The sequence below is a fragment of the Lemur catta genome, chromosome 26, assembly GCF_020740605.2.
Source record: "Lemur catta isolate mLemCat1 chromosome 26, mLemCat1.pri, whole genome shotgun sequence".
Taxonomy (NCBI): Eukaryota; Metazoa; Chordata; class Mammalia; order Primates; family Lemuridae; genus Lemur; species Lemur catta.
This window is the reverse complement of record NC_059153.1, coordinates 8,493,643-8,510,521: the sequence shown is the minus strand read 5'-3', so window position 1 is coordinate 8,510,521 and position 16,879 is coordinate 8,493,643.

Genomic DNA, 16,879 nt, shown 5'->3' with positions numbered 1-16,879 from the left:
AATATCAGAGGGGAGCAACAAAGTTGAAGGACTTGCAAATTGATCAACCGAACAGAACAGAGAAACCAGAAATAAAAGCACAGAAACATAGTCAATTGACCTTTTAGAAAAAGGCAAAGGCAGTGTAATGGAGGAAGGACAGCCTTTTCAAAAACGATGGTGGAACCCCTGCATATCTATATGCCAACAAAAGAAAAAAAGAAAAAAAGAAAAGCAAAAGAAAGAATCGAGACAGTTCTTCCTCCTCAAAAATTAACTGAAAGTGAATCTTAGACCTAATTTTACAACTCATGTTATTTTTATTTGACAAACCCTCATAGTATACATGTATGGGGTGAACTGTCATGTTCTGATACATGTATACAGTGTGGAATAACTGAACCAAGGTTGTTAACACATCCATCGGCCCAATCACCTATCATTTTTGTGGTGACACATCTGAAGTTACTATCTTAGCTATTTGGAAATCTACAATACGCTGTTACTGACTACAGTCGCCCTGCTGCGCAACGGATGTCACAACCGGGTCCCTCTGTGTGCACCCGGGTGCCTGAGGCCCAACCCCGCCCCAACACCCCTCGGGCAACCATCATTCTACCCTCCCATTCCATGGCTCAACTGCTCAGACCTCAGTTAAAATACAAAATGTAAAACTTCCATAAAACACCACAGGAGAGAATACTGCTAGGTAACCTTGGGTTTGGCAATGACTTTTTAGATAACGCCACCAAAGTAAAATCCACGGAAGAAAACACTGGTACGTCTTTGCTAGTATCAAAAACTTCTGCCTGAGAAGGAAAGTATTAACAGAAGGGAGAAGCAAGCGAGGCACAGACTGGGAGTCAGTATTTGCAAGACAGGCACCTTACCGGAGACACGCACTTAAGGGCGGTGGTGTGGCCGCCCGCCGGCTGGGAGCGCGGCTGCAGCCACACACTCCTTCGCTGTCGCCGAAAACCCAGGGAGGCGCCGGCGCACAGAGAAGGCGCAGGCGGTGTCAGGGGTGCACAGGCCGTGCCAGGGAGGCGCAGGCGGTGCCAGGGCGCAGGCGCACGGAGGGCTGCGCAGGTGGCGTCAGGGAGGCGCGGGCGGCACCAGGGCACAGGCGGCACCAGGGCACAGGCGCACGGGGGAGGCGCCGGCGGCCCCAGGGCGCAGGCGGCCCCAGGGCGCAGGCGCACGGAGGAGGCCTCACTTAATATTAGCAAATAACAGCTCCCTGTTTAAAGGAGAAGAGCTGCAATAACATAGAAATCTTTCAGTTATTCTGAATCTTAAAGAATTTGCTGAAATAAGTTGTAAAACAAAATTGTAAGTCTTAGATAGCATCAGATCATCAAGGCTGACTTGATTGTAATTGTCTCCAAATTCTGATTTGGGGAGATGGAATTGATGTGACAATTTATGTCACTTTAAAGACTATAATGTATCATCTGTACTAAAAATTATACCTAGTTTTTGTCATTGTATTTTCTCACCAGTACAATGTAGCTCTTCACATTTATGCTGATTTTCATATATACAAATATATACACACACACTCAGACACATATATCACCATGATGAACAAGTGTGTATTATTTTCTCCATTTTTGAAAGTTCTTAATGACCGAAAGTGCACATGGCACATCATATAGATAACTTGTTATACTTATTTTTATATATGAGATGACTGTAATTAAAAGTTTTATTTTTACTATAATTTTTGGTAATTTAAGAATGACTTCCTAAAGATGATTCACCTAAACACACAGAAATTTACTGAGATATTTGTATCACCAGAATAAATTAGAATTATCCTTCATGTGAATGTAATTTTCCAAAAAAGTGGGAAATGATTTGAATAGCTTTCATGATTTAAGAACTCTCATGCTGAAGAAAGAACATCACTTTAAAAAATAGAAGGGAATATCCTTTGTCTTGTGCAATTGCAAAGAAAAGAAAAATTGCTGCATACAGTGCTGAATTTCTCATACTAGCTCTGGAGCAAACAACCGCAGGAACAGGAAAATTGGATGGTTTTACAATTTAATAGGTCCAATTCACCAATAAGCACCTTGACAAAAGAATAGTCATAGATTTTTTTTTCAACACAAAATCACAGACGATTATTTCCTTCTTCAAAAATTTTAGATATCAAAGAAAGTAGTATCTGTCTGCCTTTGGAAAACAATGCTGTGATCATCTTTCTGAATGAAACCACAGAACAAAAATATTCCAAAAGCAGTTTGCAGTATTAATACAGCTATACTTTGTGAAACTTTTTGCAAAACAGGTCAAGTATGTAAATGATATAAGAGATGGTTAAACTTCTACCTTTCTCAAATTATTTACATACACATTTTACTAGTATGCTTAAGATTTTACTGAGGAAAAATTTCTCAGTACAATACTGTAGTGAGAATTGTAAATACTTCCTTTTCTGTGTCTTATGTTACATTGCAATCTCTTGTCCTTTCAGTTTATTTTCTTCTTGCAACCTTCCACTATGTAATTGAATAAACTTATTAGATATACACTTTTTATCTGCTCTCTCTTTTCAATTCTCTTGTAGATAATCTTGATCTAATCTCTCATCATGCCTAAACTGCTGATAATTTCATTGTGATCTCATCTCTATATCCTTTTATTTCTAATCCACCTAATATTTTCTATCAAAATTATCAGTCATATGTAGTATTAGTGTATATCCCCATTTACCATCAGTCCTGGCTTATAACTCTTGTCCAGGCAAAATTACTAATAGTGTCATGTTTCATTTTCAAAATTTTTCCATTTTTCTGGATAAATTTATGATCACCCAAATTCATAAGCAAGTATATTGCTCCCAAACCAGACTTACGATTGTTTTCAACATACACTTGAGGAAATGTACCCTTTCGCTCAATTTAGTTTTCTAATTGTATTTTAATAGTGGGCTGGAGCTGGCCAATATTGGCTTGAAAAATCTAATTTTCACATTGGTAGCTTGAAATTAGCTACAGTGGGAATATTTACACTATGTTGATTGGCAAATACTACAAATTAGAACTTTTTTAACCAAAGAGTTGATAAACTAGTATACCACTGATGATATCACCAATCTTTCTCACTTTCCGTCTAACTGTTTTATTTTTTATAATGATAGCAAATTTGAGTTAGCTGTTGTCTTGTCATTGGAACTCTGCTGCCTTTCTTCCCTGCCTTTTCCCCTTCCTTCCTCCCTTCCTTCTTCCATTTCCTTCTTCTTCCTTTCTTCCATTCCTCTCCTTCCCTTTCTAATTTACTATTTTTTGTAGTCATAACTATTTTTATTATAGTGAGTGTGTATCTATAACATGCATAAATATACATACTTATGAAATATTCATTGTATATTCCTGAAATAAGAATGATAGGTAATAAAATTCATCTCTTTGCAGATACTAATAGTCCCAAACAGTGATGGGCACTGGAAGTTGACATTTTGAACACTTTTATCTTTTAAGCAACCAAGACTAACAGCATAGTACAGTAGTTAAAAGCACATATTCTGGAGGTTTCAAATCACAGTCCTTTCATTTATTATTAGAGTGACATAAGGAAAGTTATGTAACCTTTTTGTGTCCCATTTCCTAATGTGCAAAATGGAAATAATAGTACTTAGTTCATGGGGTTGTTATAAGGATTAATGAAGAAACTGAGTATCTATCAAGCATTTAGAATAATGCCTGACACATGGTGAGCTCTATATAAAGATTTGTTAAATAAAACTAATATGGCAATGCACATTAAAATTATGATAATAAACTGTGTAAATTATTTATCTGCTTTATGTGACAATATGTTTATTTTGGATGAGATGTGTATGTACCCCACACAAATACATAAACTTAACAAGTTTGATAAACTATACCTTTCATTCATTTTTTTCTTCTAAATCTATCATTTTTATTTTCTTTATCATGTTCAGGGGGGGCAATTGCAACTATTTTAAAGTTGCTTAAATCATATAAGCCAATCTAAGAACAAGTAAAACTGAGGTTTTAGAACATTATCAGAAGTTTGGGGATAGTACTATAATAAAAAAAAATGACCATGGAGATATTAAATTGATATTTAAAAAGAAAATAAGGAAACTAAGAAATAGCAGCATTTGATAGGGAAAATCCACAGTCCCTAAGACCCTAGAACTACTGTGCAAACCTATGGGGGCAGTGGCTGGGAGCAAGAATACCTGAAAAGAAATTTTCTACCTGTCTATCCAAATTTGGGTTCAGGGGATAGGGGACTTACAGGCAGAAATAAAGTTGAGTTATACAAGATTAAAAAAAAAAAACCCAATATATTAAACCTAATGAGATCCACTTTTAATTATAATAATAATTTTACAGTTCATCAAGCAAATCACTTCAAATTATCAATTTTCATTGATTATAGTAGATAGAAGATTGGTCTAAATGTTGGTTAATTATAAACCTCAAATTTTTAAAATTTACCTTTACAGATACTCTAGGGTTTAGCCAAATGGGAAAACCCTAGCTAAATGACAGTGATAGCAGTTTGAATTTCAAAGCTCTAATTCACTATTAGAGAAAATACCTCCATGACTGTTTTTCCTAGGCACATATATGGGAGGTGGAATTGCTGAGTTCTACAAGGTGCTACATTAGGCTTTAACACGCCTAGCTCTAGAGTGGCTGGCTCTATAATACATTTCTGGAAAGTTAGTTTATACAGAATTCCCTGGCAAAGTTGTGCTTTCGCCATAAGAAAAGCAATCACTTTACTGGGGAAAGCCTTTTAGACTTTGGCCCACCCTCCCCTGCTCACAACATTTTTTTTTTTTTTTTTGGTTAAGATAGAAGCTATCAAATTTATAGTTTATTTTGGGGAGAATTGACATCATAACAATATGGAATCTTTTAGTCTGTGAACATGGACTGTATCTCCACTTAAATAAAGCTTTAGTTTCTCTCAGCTATATTTTACATTTTTCAAGATGGAGTCTTCTATGTCTTTTGTGTTATATATTTTTTATTTTTTTATTGATGCATAATAATTGTACATATTCATGGAGTACATGTTACATCTTGATACAAGCACACAACATACAATGACCAAATCAGGGCAACTGGGACATGATTCACCTGAAATGTTCATCATTGCTTTATGTTGGGAGCATTTGAAAACTTCTAGCTGTTCTGAAATACAATAAACTATTGTCAACTATAGTTGCCCCATTGTACCACTGAACATCAGAACTTCTTCCTTCTATTAAACAGAATTACCCCTTCACCAACATCTCTTCATTACCCCTTCCCACCACCCTTACCAATCTCTAGTAGCCACCATTCTATTCACTATTTCCTTGAGATCAATTTTTTTTTTAGGTCCCATATATGAGTATGAAAATGAAATATTTGTCTTTCTGTGCCTGGTTTATTTCACTTCAAATAATGTCCTCCAGATCTATACATGTTTCTGCAAATGATGAAATTTCGTTTTTTTCATGGCTAAATAATATTCCATTGTGTACATTGTATACATACACCACATCATTTTTATCCATTCATCCCTTGATAAACCCTTAAGCTGATTCCATATTTTAGCCATTGAGAATAATGCTGCAATAAACACTGAGGTGCAAATATCTTCTGGTTACATTTTATGTCTTTGCCTCACTCAAGCGAAGTTTAGAGGCATGCCCTTCCCCTCTACAATGCTCACCATGTCTGTGACCCTTAGTTGTGAGTTTGTACCCCTGATCCCCCTAATCCCTGGAGAATATTACTACCATGTGAGCACCATAGTGTTGATCAGTTAGTACCAATTTGATGGCGAGTACATGTGGAGGATATTCCTCCGATCTTGTGATACCTCACTGAGGATAATGGGCTCAAGCTCAACCCAGGAAAATATAAGAGGTGCTAGATCACTGTCATTTGTTATAATTGAGTAACATTCCATTGTATACATATACCAAATTTTAGTAATCCACTCATGAATTGACAGGCACTTGGGTTGTTTCCACATCCTTGCAATAGTGAATTGTGCTGCCATGAACACAACATTTTTAATCTCTGGTCTGTGGACATGGTTATCTTCATTACAGCAGTGAATTTACAACCATGAGAAAACAATAATATGGTAACAGCCAAAATCCTAAAGATATCAGACTTGAAAGATGAAAAACATCTAAAATCTAGGTTGTCATTGAGGCTCTATAACAGCTTTTGATGCATATATTTGGTTTACTTTTTTGCATGAGAAAAACCCATTCTTTTTTTTTTAAAAAACTACAATTTGTAGGTTGACTAGTATTAGCAACCAAAATGATTTCTAACTACCAGTTGAATTTGTGTGTGGCTGAAAATGCATATATAAGAACAATAGATTTAAGCTTCCTTGAAGAATTATTAACCACTAAACTAGGAAAACCAATTGCATTTTCTTTCTACAACCGATGGGGGGACAATTACTCTTTGAAAATATTTTCTCATCTGTATTACTTTCTCCCACAGTATTTTATTTACCAAAGCATTAAATAAAATAACAGTGTTCTCTTTAATGAACTTAATTTAAAGATAAGCTTATTTACTTTTCCTTCATGGTTTTTAATAATTTGTAAACTGTTGATTTTAATACAAAAGAATAAAACTCACAGCAATTTTTTAAGTGGAAAGTCACCTCTGGAACACTACTGATGTTTCCTTCTATATGGCAGGAATGACTTTAATTGCAATAACAGGTCTGTCTTCACACTATCATTCTGATTGTTGACTCTGAAGGTAGAACAGGAAATTCCTAAGGTGAATTCCTTCCTTTCTCCTTTATTTTGTAAGTAAATCTGTCTACAGAAAGTATTTTTCTGATCTATTTTAGGAGTAATCGCCTTGCATGGAAGGCCACCTCTGCACAGCACTGCCTCCACTTTGTGGCATGGTGTAGTCTTCTGGATGCTCACCGATGTCTAGCTTTTCTTCCATTAGAGATGACGATGTGAATGCATTTTTGGTAAGGAAAGGTGAAAGAAATTGATATACAATCTTACAGCCCATCCCCTACCCCTTAAAAAAGTGCAAAACAAAACAAAGAAACTTCCATATGCTCTTTTCTATGCTGGATGACAAGGAGATGATGAGGAGGACAATTTGGAAGCTGAGTGTTGAAGACAATATCATTCTATAAACCTGACTGCCTAAATACATGCCTGGAAGAAGGTGGCCTCACCCATCTGTGCATCTGCTCTCCTGCTGTAGGAACACAAAATGAACTCACTATGTGCCAGAGCCATGGTATATTTCTGTTCTTGGAACAGCAGGTAGGCTGTCTAAATTGATAAAGGGGGTAAGTTTATCTAAATTAGGATTTGATGTTAGAATAGGCAAATGCTAATGACTATAAAATATTTATCTTATGCTTCAATCGTGTCTTACTAAAGGCAGATTGAGATTACGTCTTTGGAATTTACACCCTGACTTTATTCTTCCCTGGGTTTAGTACCAGAATGGAGAAAGTAGGTGCTATTTATTGACCTCACTGCAAGATCCCAAGAGCCGCATGGTATATTATTAGTTTATGTTCAAGGAATAAAGTTACCTTTGTTTACCAGTAGGTGTTAGACTTCCAGTCATCAGTGTTATTAAAAATAATGCTCTGGCCGGGCGCGGTGGCTCACGCCTGTAATCCCAGCCCTCTGGGAGGCCAAGGCAGGTGGATAGCTCGAGGTCAGGAGTTCGAGACCAGCCTGAGCGAGACCTTGTCTCTACTAGAAATAGAAATAAATTATCTGGACAACTAAAAAAAAGTGTATATAGAAAAAATTAGCCGGGCATGGTGGTGCATGCCTGTAGTCCCAGCTACTCAGGAGGCTGAGGCAGTAGGATCGCTTAAGCCCAGGAGTTTGAGGTTGCTGTGAGCTAGGCTGACGCCACGGCACTCACTCTAGCCCGGGCAACAAAGTGAGACTCTGTCTCAAAAAAAAAAATGATAATAATAATGTTCTTATGTTCATATAACTTTTTAAAAAGTTAGAGATATTACATATAACCATATAATAGTATTCAAACAATTAAAAGAATATTGAGCCTCTGCTGTATACTAGCATAAAGTAGAGACATTAAAACTGTAAATGTGATTGATATTTACAACAGATATCAAATTCTTATTTGTAATTTGGCTTACCTGACATTTTTGTGAAAATAATATTAAATTAGATAAAATGGTAATGAAAAATGTTGCAATATCAAGATCAAAACACATACTTCAAGAAAACAAGATTGAATCCTACATATATTAAATATAAGAAAACAGCTTGCCAGAAATTTTTAAATATTAGGATATTATTATCATAAAAAATAATTTTCTAACCATCAGTCTGACTTCCATTTTTTCATTATTTGACTTTGAAAATTAATATTTTGTGCCTAAAAAACCTGAGAAATTATACATTTCAAAAAAGAACATATCAAACACACTTAATGCAAAATAATCCATTATAATATTTGCCATATATAAATAAGCATTTAATAAAATATAGATTCAATTTCAAATTCTATTCCCTTCATGAATCCCTTTTTTTCCTACTTTCTCCAGAGGCAATCAGTAATGTGATATTTTTAATTCTTTCAAAATATATCTTTTCGGGGGAGGGTGCAAAGCCAAGACAGCCAACTAGAGACGTTGCTTTTCGGATTATCCCTGCTGCAGGTAGAATATCGGGCTGAGGAAGGCGGAAAGCAGTTGCAGCTCAGGTGTGGATCACAGGCAGAGACAACAGAGGTATCTGGGGATCCAACTGAGAAAAACTGCGAAGCTGAGAAAGAAGAAGAGAGAGGAGAGCAGACAGTGGCATGGCCCAAACCCAGAGAGGCTGGGCGCGGGCGCGTCCCCTACCCCACGTCGGCACCCTCGGTGAGCATCGGTATGTGAACCGGTTTCGAGGTGCTTTCAGCCCCCACAAGCCCGGGCACGGCGGCCGTATGGGGGTACCGCGGTAAATCACCGACCCCTGGGAGTTGCTGCTGCACAGGAGCGGCCACCGGAGAGTGCCACAAGCGCCTGGACCTTCTGCCCGCTCCCATCACAGCACTGGAAATCGCGATTTTAGCTCTCGGGCCGGCTGGCAGCCCCGGCCCCTGTTGCGGTGGCCTAGGACCGTCGCGGTGCCCCAGGGGGTTGGCTGGCGCAGTGGCGTCTGCGGGCGCGGCTGTTTCCCAAATGGCGCGGCCGTTCCCAGGGCAGGAGGAACTGCGGTCCCCGCGGGCGGAACCCGCTCCAGGACTGTCCGACCTGCTGGAAAACTGGCCTGGCCACACTCCCAAGATTTATGGCCCTATTTTGTTTTAGGCTAGAAAAAGCTTTACTGAGGATGACGCGCACCCCAACATCTTAATCTTTATCGGTGATCTTTAAAGCTCGCCTGAGTCGTGTAGCTGGTCATCGCAATCTGTCTGGAATCTTCAGAACTTGTTTGCCTGTGGGATACCTATAGAGCGTTTGCTTGTATGATTTAAAATGATCTTTTGTTCTTAGAATAAATAAATAGTAGTGAGGAATTACTCTCGGGACTCTTGGTCTGGAAAGCCATGAGTCCCCAGCCCCCTCTTTCTCCTCTGTTGTCGCCTTTCGCAGTCCCTCCCGCGCGACGCCCTGGTGGCGGCCCTGGGGGCCGGGGACTCTCCGACAGGCCGCACCCGCCGCAGCCAAGGTGCGCTGAACCGCCGTGTCGCCCTGGCCGTGGCGTCCCCAGCAGGGCCTGCCACCGAGAGGGGCCACGCGCTGTGACAGCCTCCTGCCCACGGCATTTCGCCGGATCCGGTTCGACAGCTCAGACAGGCGGGCGGGACCGGTGCCCCCGGCGGGGAGCGCTGCAGGGAGACACCGGAGAGGGGTCTGGGTCCCAGACATAGGTGGCCAGGAAGCCCTCACGGCCATGTGCAATGGGGCAGCGGACGGTGCTGAGGAACGGGGACCTAGAGCACACCCGTCCCCACCCCCACTGCAGAAGCGCCCTGCAGGACAGGGGTGCGCGCTCGGAGCCAAAGTGGCCCCTGGTTCCCCTGACAGCCAAACGCCTTCCAGCGCCCGGGAGCGGGAGCAGCTCCGCCCGCTCCTTACGGCGGGGACGCAGCCTGAGCCGAGGACCTGTCAGCGGCCGCTTCTCCCAGGCGGGAGCAAGGCCCCCGCGAGACCCCCGCAGGCAGGTAGGCCTACCGCTCTCCCCTGCGGGTCTTCTGGTGGCACCGGTGTGCGCACTGGGGAGGCCCCGGCTGCCAGCGTCCCGTGGACATGCGCACTAGCGGGTCAGACGCGCATGCTGGGGGCAGTCTGGCGGCTGGTCTCCGGGGGCGAGGGGATGCACGTGAGTCACCTGATGGAGCCACAGGGAGCGAATAGCGAAGGCGCCCATCCCACCCCTCAGAGAAACTGTGCTAGTAGACAGGAACCAAAAGAGCCCGGTCTGAAGCTTTACCTCTCAAGACATGAGACCCCTCCCTCAGGAAAAGCCCACCCAGTTTGGAGAGACTGCCCTGAACTTCATAGCAGCAGCTCCACCTCCTGGCCAGGTAAGCAACCTCTGCGACATGCCCAGGACTGGCAAAACCTCTTGGGCTCTCCAATCTGGCCCCAATTTGTCTTGCTCCTCCCCCCACTTCAGAGGGAGTAGAGATCAAGCAAACTCCTGGGAGCTACAGGTCCTTTCTAAAGCTTGGGGGATGCGTACGCCCCACCTGGGGGAACAGAACTTACCACAAGCACAAAAGCCTATCTTGGCAGCTGCCTATTCCACACAAATACCAATCAATGCCAGAAGGGGGAGGGAAGCCCCATAGCTAAACAGAGGGCCTTCCAACTCACAAACACAGAGTGGCTGGTTTGTACTCACAAGTACCACACACCATCACTAAGATTAAGCTGGGGGAACACACTTTTGGGAAGAGGCGAAGTGCACAGTTCAGAGGTAACCTGAAAGGTATATCTAACCTGCTAAAACACCCCCTAGGCAACTCAAGACCAGCACTCCTCTCCCTAGCATGCTCAAGGATTGATCTCTGGGGATCTGGAGGCAGGGCTGTAAGCCAGGCCTAGTATCACCAGGTCTCAACCAAGAGGCCAGATTAGAAGGAATCAGCGAAAGAACTCAGGGCACATGAAAAATCAGAGCAAAAGGATGGTTGGTATCCACTGGTAAGGATACCAACCAAAATGAAAAGATTGGAATGACAGTGAAGAATTTTGAATATGGGTTGTAAGGAAACTCAATGAAATATAAGAAAAAATAGACTTACGTGGAACTCTAGAACAAATGGGCCTAACGGACATTTATAGAACATTCTACCCCAAAACCATTGAATATCTGTTCTTCTCATCAGCTCATAGAACATTCTCTAAGACTGATCAAATATTAGGCCACAAAACATGTCTCAACAAATTTTTTAAAAAATAGAAATTATACCATGCATCTTCTCAGACCATAGTGAAATAAAATTAGAAATCAATTCCAACAGAAACACTCAACTCTACACAAAGTCATGGAAATTAAACAACCTACTGCTCAATCATTATCAGGCCAAGGAGGAAGCTGTTAAGATGGAAATCAAAAGATTCTTTGAACTAAAGGGCAAAGGGGATACAAGTTATCAAAATCTGTGGAATTAAGCAAAAGCAGTCATAAGAGGAACTTTCATAGTCCTAAATGCCTACATCCAAAAGACTGAAAGATCAAGAAACAACAATCTAATGAATAGTTTCAAGGAATTGGAAAAGGAAGAGCAAACCAATGCCAAACCTAGCAGAGAAAAAGAAACTAAGGTCAAAGCAGAACTAAATAAAATTGATAATAAAAGAATTTTATAGAAGATTTTTTAAAATTTGTCAAGGCATGTTTTGTGGCCTAGGATGTGCTCAGTCTTAGAGAATGTTCCATGAGCTAGCTGATGAAAAGAACGCATATTCAGTGATTTTTCAGGAGAATGTTCTGTAAATGTCTGGTAGGCCCATTTGTTCTAGAGTTCCTTTTAAGTCCTTCATTTCTAGGCTTATTTTCTGCCTGGAGGATCTGCCCTGTTCTGTCAGTGGAGTGTTAAAGTCCCCAGCTATTATGATGCTACTGTTTATCATCTTCTTTAGATCAAGTAGGGATTGCTTTATGAATCTAGGTATACCTGTGTTAAGTAAACAAATATTTAGGATTGTTATGTTTTCTTGTTGAATTGTTTCCTTCACCATTATATAATGATCATCTTTGTCTTTCTTTACTTTTGCTGATTTGAAGTATATGTTATCTGATATGAGAATGGCTATGCCAGCTTTCTTTTGGTTTCCATTTGCATGGAATATTGTTTTCCATCACTTCATATTGAGTCTGAATGAGTCTTTGTGGGTTAGGTGTGTTTCCTAGAGATGACAGATACTTGGCTTGTATTTTTTTATCCATTCAGCCAGCCTGCACCTCTTGAGTGGAGAGTTCAATCATTCACCTTTACTGAAAGAATTGTTAAGTGGGGTAGATTTCTGTTCATCCTGTTAAGTCAAATGTTATTGCTTTGTTTTACCTTTGAACCATTCAGGTTCTAACCTTTAGCTTTTGGGTGGTTTTACACTGATGGTTGTCTGTTATACTGATCCATGTATAATGCAGTTCTGAGTACGTCCTGCAGGGCAGGCACGCTCTTGACAAATTCCCTCAGTGTTTGCTTTTCTGAGAAAGACTTTATTTCTCCCTCATAAAAGAAACTCGTTCAGCATACAGAATTCTAGCCTGGGCATTATTCCATTTGAGAAGACTGAGAATGGAGCCCAATGCCTTCTGGCTTCTAATGTCTCAGTTGAGAAGTCTGCACTTAGTCTGATGGATTTTCCTTGCACGTTACCTGCTCCTCACCTGACAGCTCATAGAAGCACCACTTTTGTGTTTGCTTTGGTCAGTCTAATGACTGTGTATCATGGTGATTGGCTCTTCACGGTCAATCTCCCAGGAGACTTTGAGCTTCTTGAACCTGGAAATCTGTATTTCTAGAACAGAAGATTAAGGAAACAAAAAGTTGGTTCTTTGAAAAGACAAACAAAATTGACAGGCCTCTCACTAGACTAACTAGACACAAAAAAGAAAGGACTCTAATAAGACCAATCAGAAATGGAAAAGGAGAAATTACAACTGATACCACAGAAATACAAAATATCATCTCTGAATACTATAAAAATATCTATGCACATAAACATGAAAATGTCTATAAAATCGACAAATTCTTGAAAACACACAACCTCCATAGGCTCAATCAGGAAGAAATAGAACTCTTGAACAGACCAATATCAAGCAACAAAATTGAAGCAGCAATAAAAAAATCTCCCAAAAAAAAAGTCCTGGACCAGGTGTTTTCACAGCCAAATTTTACCAGAACTACAAAGAACTGGTACCTATGCTACTGAAATTATTTCATAACATGAAGTAGGTAGGAATCCTCTCCAACTCATTCTATGCGGCCAATATCACCTTGATACCAAAGCAAGGAAAGGACACAACAAGAAAAGAAAACTACAGACCAATATTCTTTATCAATAAAGATGCAAAAATTCTCAATAAAGTCCTAACAACCTGAATTCAGCTACACATCAAAAAAAAAATAAATAAATAATCCACTGTGATCAAGCTGGCTTCATCCCAGAGATGTAAGGGTGGTTCAACATACACAAATCTATAAATGTGGTTAACCATATGAATAGAAGCAGAAATGAAGAAGACCATATGATCCTCTCAAAAGATGCAGAAAAAACATTTGAAAACATTCAGCACCCTTTTATGTTAAAAACTCTTAACAAAATAGGTAGAAATGGAATATACCTCAATATTTGAAACCCATATATGACAGACACACAGCCAGCATCATACTGAATGGGAAAAATTGAAAGCATTCCCACTTAGAACTGGAACCACATAAGCTTGCCCACCATCACCACTCTGTTCAACATAGTGCTGGAAATCCTAGCCAGAGCAATCAGGCAGGAGAAGGAAATCAAGGGTATCCACACGGGGAAAGAAGAGGTCAAAATATTGCTCTTTGCTGGTGATATGATCTTATATCTAGAAAACCCCAAAAATTCTGCCAAGAGACTCCTGTAATTGATAAATAAATTCAGTAAAGTCTCAAGTTACAAAATCAGTGTCCACAAATCATCAGCATCTCTATACACCAACAACAGCCAATCTGAGAATCAAATCAAAGACCCAGTACCTTTCACAATAGTAACAAAGAAAATAAAATACCTAGGAATATATTTAACCAAGGAGGTGAAATTTCTCTACATGGGAATTACAAAACTCTGAAGAAGGAAATTGCAGAGGATATATACAAATGGAAAAACATATGCCCATGTATCGGCAGAATCAACATTGTTAAAATGTATGTACTACCCAAAGTGATTTACAGATTCAATGCAATCCCCATAAAATACCAGCATAATTTTTAGAAGATCAATAAGAAATAATTCTATGTTTTGTATGGAGCCAGAAAAAACTTCAAAAAGCCAAAGCAGCCTTAATCAAAAAGAACAAATTGAGAGACATCTCCTTACCAGAGTTCAAGCTATACTACAAGGCTACAGTAATCAAAATAGCATGGTACTGGCACAAGAAGATAGACATAGACCAATGGATCAGAACAGAAAACACAGATATAAAACCTTCCTCATATGGTCACCTGATCTCTGACAAAACAGACAAAAACATACACTGGGGAAAAGAATCCTTATTCAGTAAATGGTGCTGGGAAAATTGGATAGCCACATGTAGAAGACTGAAACAATGTTTGCACTTCTCATCATTCACAAAAATTAGTGCACAGTGGAAAACAGACTTAAACCTAATGCATGAAAGTATAAGAATTCTGGAAGAAGAGACTGGAAAACTCTTATAGATATCAACATAGGCAAAGAATTTATGAAATAGACTCCAAAGCCAATCACAGCAACAACAAAAACAAAGGGAACCTGATTAAATTAAAAGGCTTCTGCACAGCCAAAGAAACAATCAATAGAGCAAATAGACAACCTACAGAATGGGGGAAAATATGCACATGCTATACATCTTATAATGGTTGATAACTAGAATCTACAAAGAACTCAAGAAAAATCAGCAAGAAAAGATCAAACAGCCCCATTAAAAATAGTGATAAAGACCTAAAACAGAAGCTTTTCAAAGGAAGATAGATTACTGGCCAAAAAAATGTGAAAAAATGTTCAACATCTCTAATCATCAGAGAAATCAAATCATTTGCAAATGATAACCATAATGAGATAATTACCTAACTCTACTCAGAATGGCTTTAATCAAAAAGTCCCAAAACAACAGATGCTGGCATGGATGCAGAGAGAAAGGAACACTGACACACTGTTGGTGGGACTGCAAAAAGTATAACCTCTATAGAAAGCAGCATGGAGATACCTCAAAGAACTAAAAGGGGACCTACCATTTGATCCTTTGGTGTTTACTCAAAGGAAAAAAAAGATACTTTGCAAAAAAGATACTTGCACTAGAATGTTTATATTAATAGCAGCACGATTCACAATTGCAAAGATTTGCAAACAGCCCAATTGCCCATCAATACATAAGTGGATTAATAAAATGTGGTATATGTATACCATAGAGTATTACTCAGCCATAAAAAAAAAATGTTGAACTAATACCTTTTGTATCAGTAACAACCTGGATGGAACTGGAGACCATCCTTCTAAGTGAAGGATCGTAAGAATGAATAAACAAACACCACATGTACTCACTATTAAATTGGAACTAATTGATCAACACATCTGTGCACATATGGTAGTAAAATTCAATACAAATCAAGCAGATGGGAGGGGGAAGAGGAGATGATGAAATCATATCTAATGGGTACAATGCACACTGTCTGGGTGATGGACACACTTATAAGTTTGACTCAAACTGTACAAAAGCAATTCATGTAAACAAAATGTTTGTACCTCCATAATATGTACTTAAATAAAAATATACATTTTCTTAAATATGATTTGGAATTTTATTTATCTTAAATATGGCATTAGAGAATATCATTATTTAAATTTAACTTTTACTGTATATTTTACTTTTGAAGTCAGCATACACATATTCATTTGGATTGTTTTACAATAGATCATCACATGATATAATAAAGTTTATCTATTTCCCATTTTCAGATTTTAAATTCTTGTTTGTATTTTTCTGTTAAAGGTTTGGTAAACATTCTCATACATAATTATTTGGTATTTTTAATATTTCTAAATTTTTCTTGTATTTTTAAATGACACAAAATTATACATAATTATGGGATACAATATGATGTTTTAATACATATATATTATGTGATGATCAACTCAGGATAATTATTATATTCACCACCTCAAACATTTGTGATTTCTTTGTAGTGAGAAAATTCAAAATCCTCTCTTAGCTATTTTGAAGTATACAGTACATTACTGTTGAGTATAGTCTCCTTATCATGCAATAGAACACCAGAACTTACTCTTCCTATCTGTGACTTTGTACCCATTGACCAATCTCTTTTCATCTTCCTCTCCCCTCTACTCTTCCTAGCTCCTTATAACCACTATTCAACTCTCCACATCTATGAGATCAAAAATATGATTCGATAATCCTACTAATATATATATATATATATATATATATATATCCCAAAGAGATGACATTAGTATGTCGAGATATCTGCACCCTCAGGGCTATTGCATCACTGTTCACAATAGCCAAGATATGGAATGAAACTATGTGCCGTCAATGGATGATTGAACTGAAAAACATGGCATATATACACAATGGAATGTTATTAGCCATAAAAAAACCCCAAAATTCTGTCATTTGCATAAACATGCATGAACCTAGAGGACATTGTATTAAGTATAATGAGCC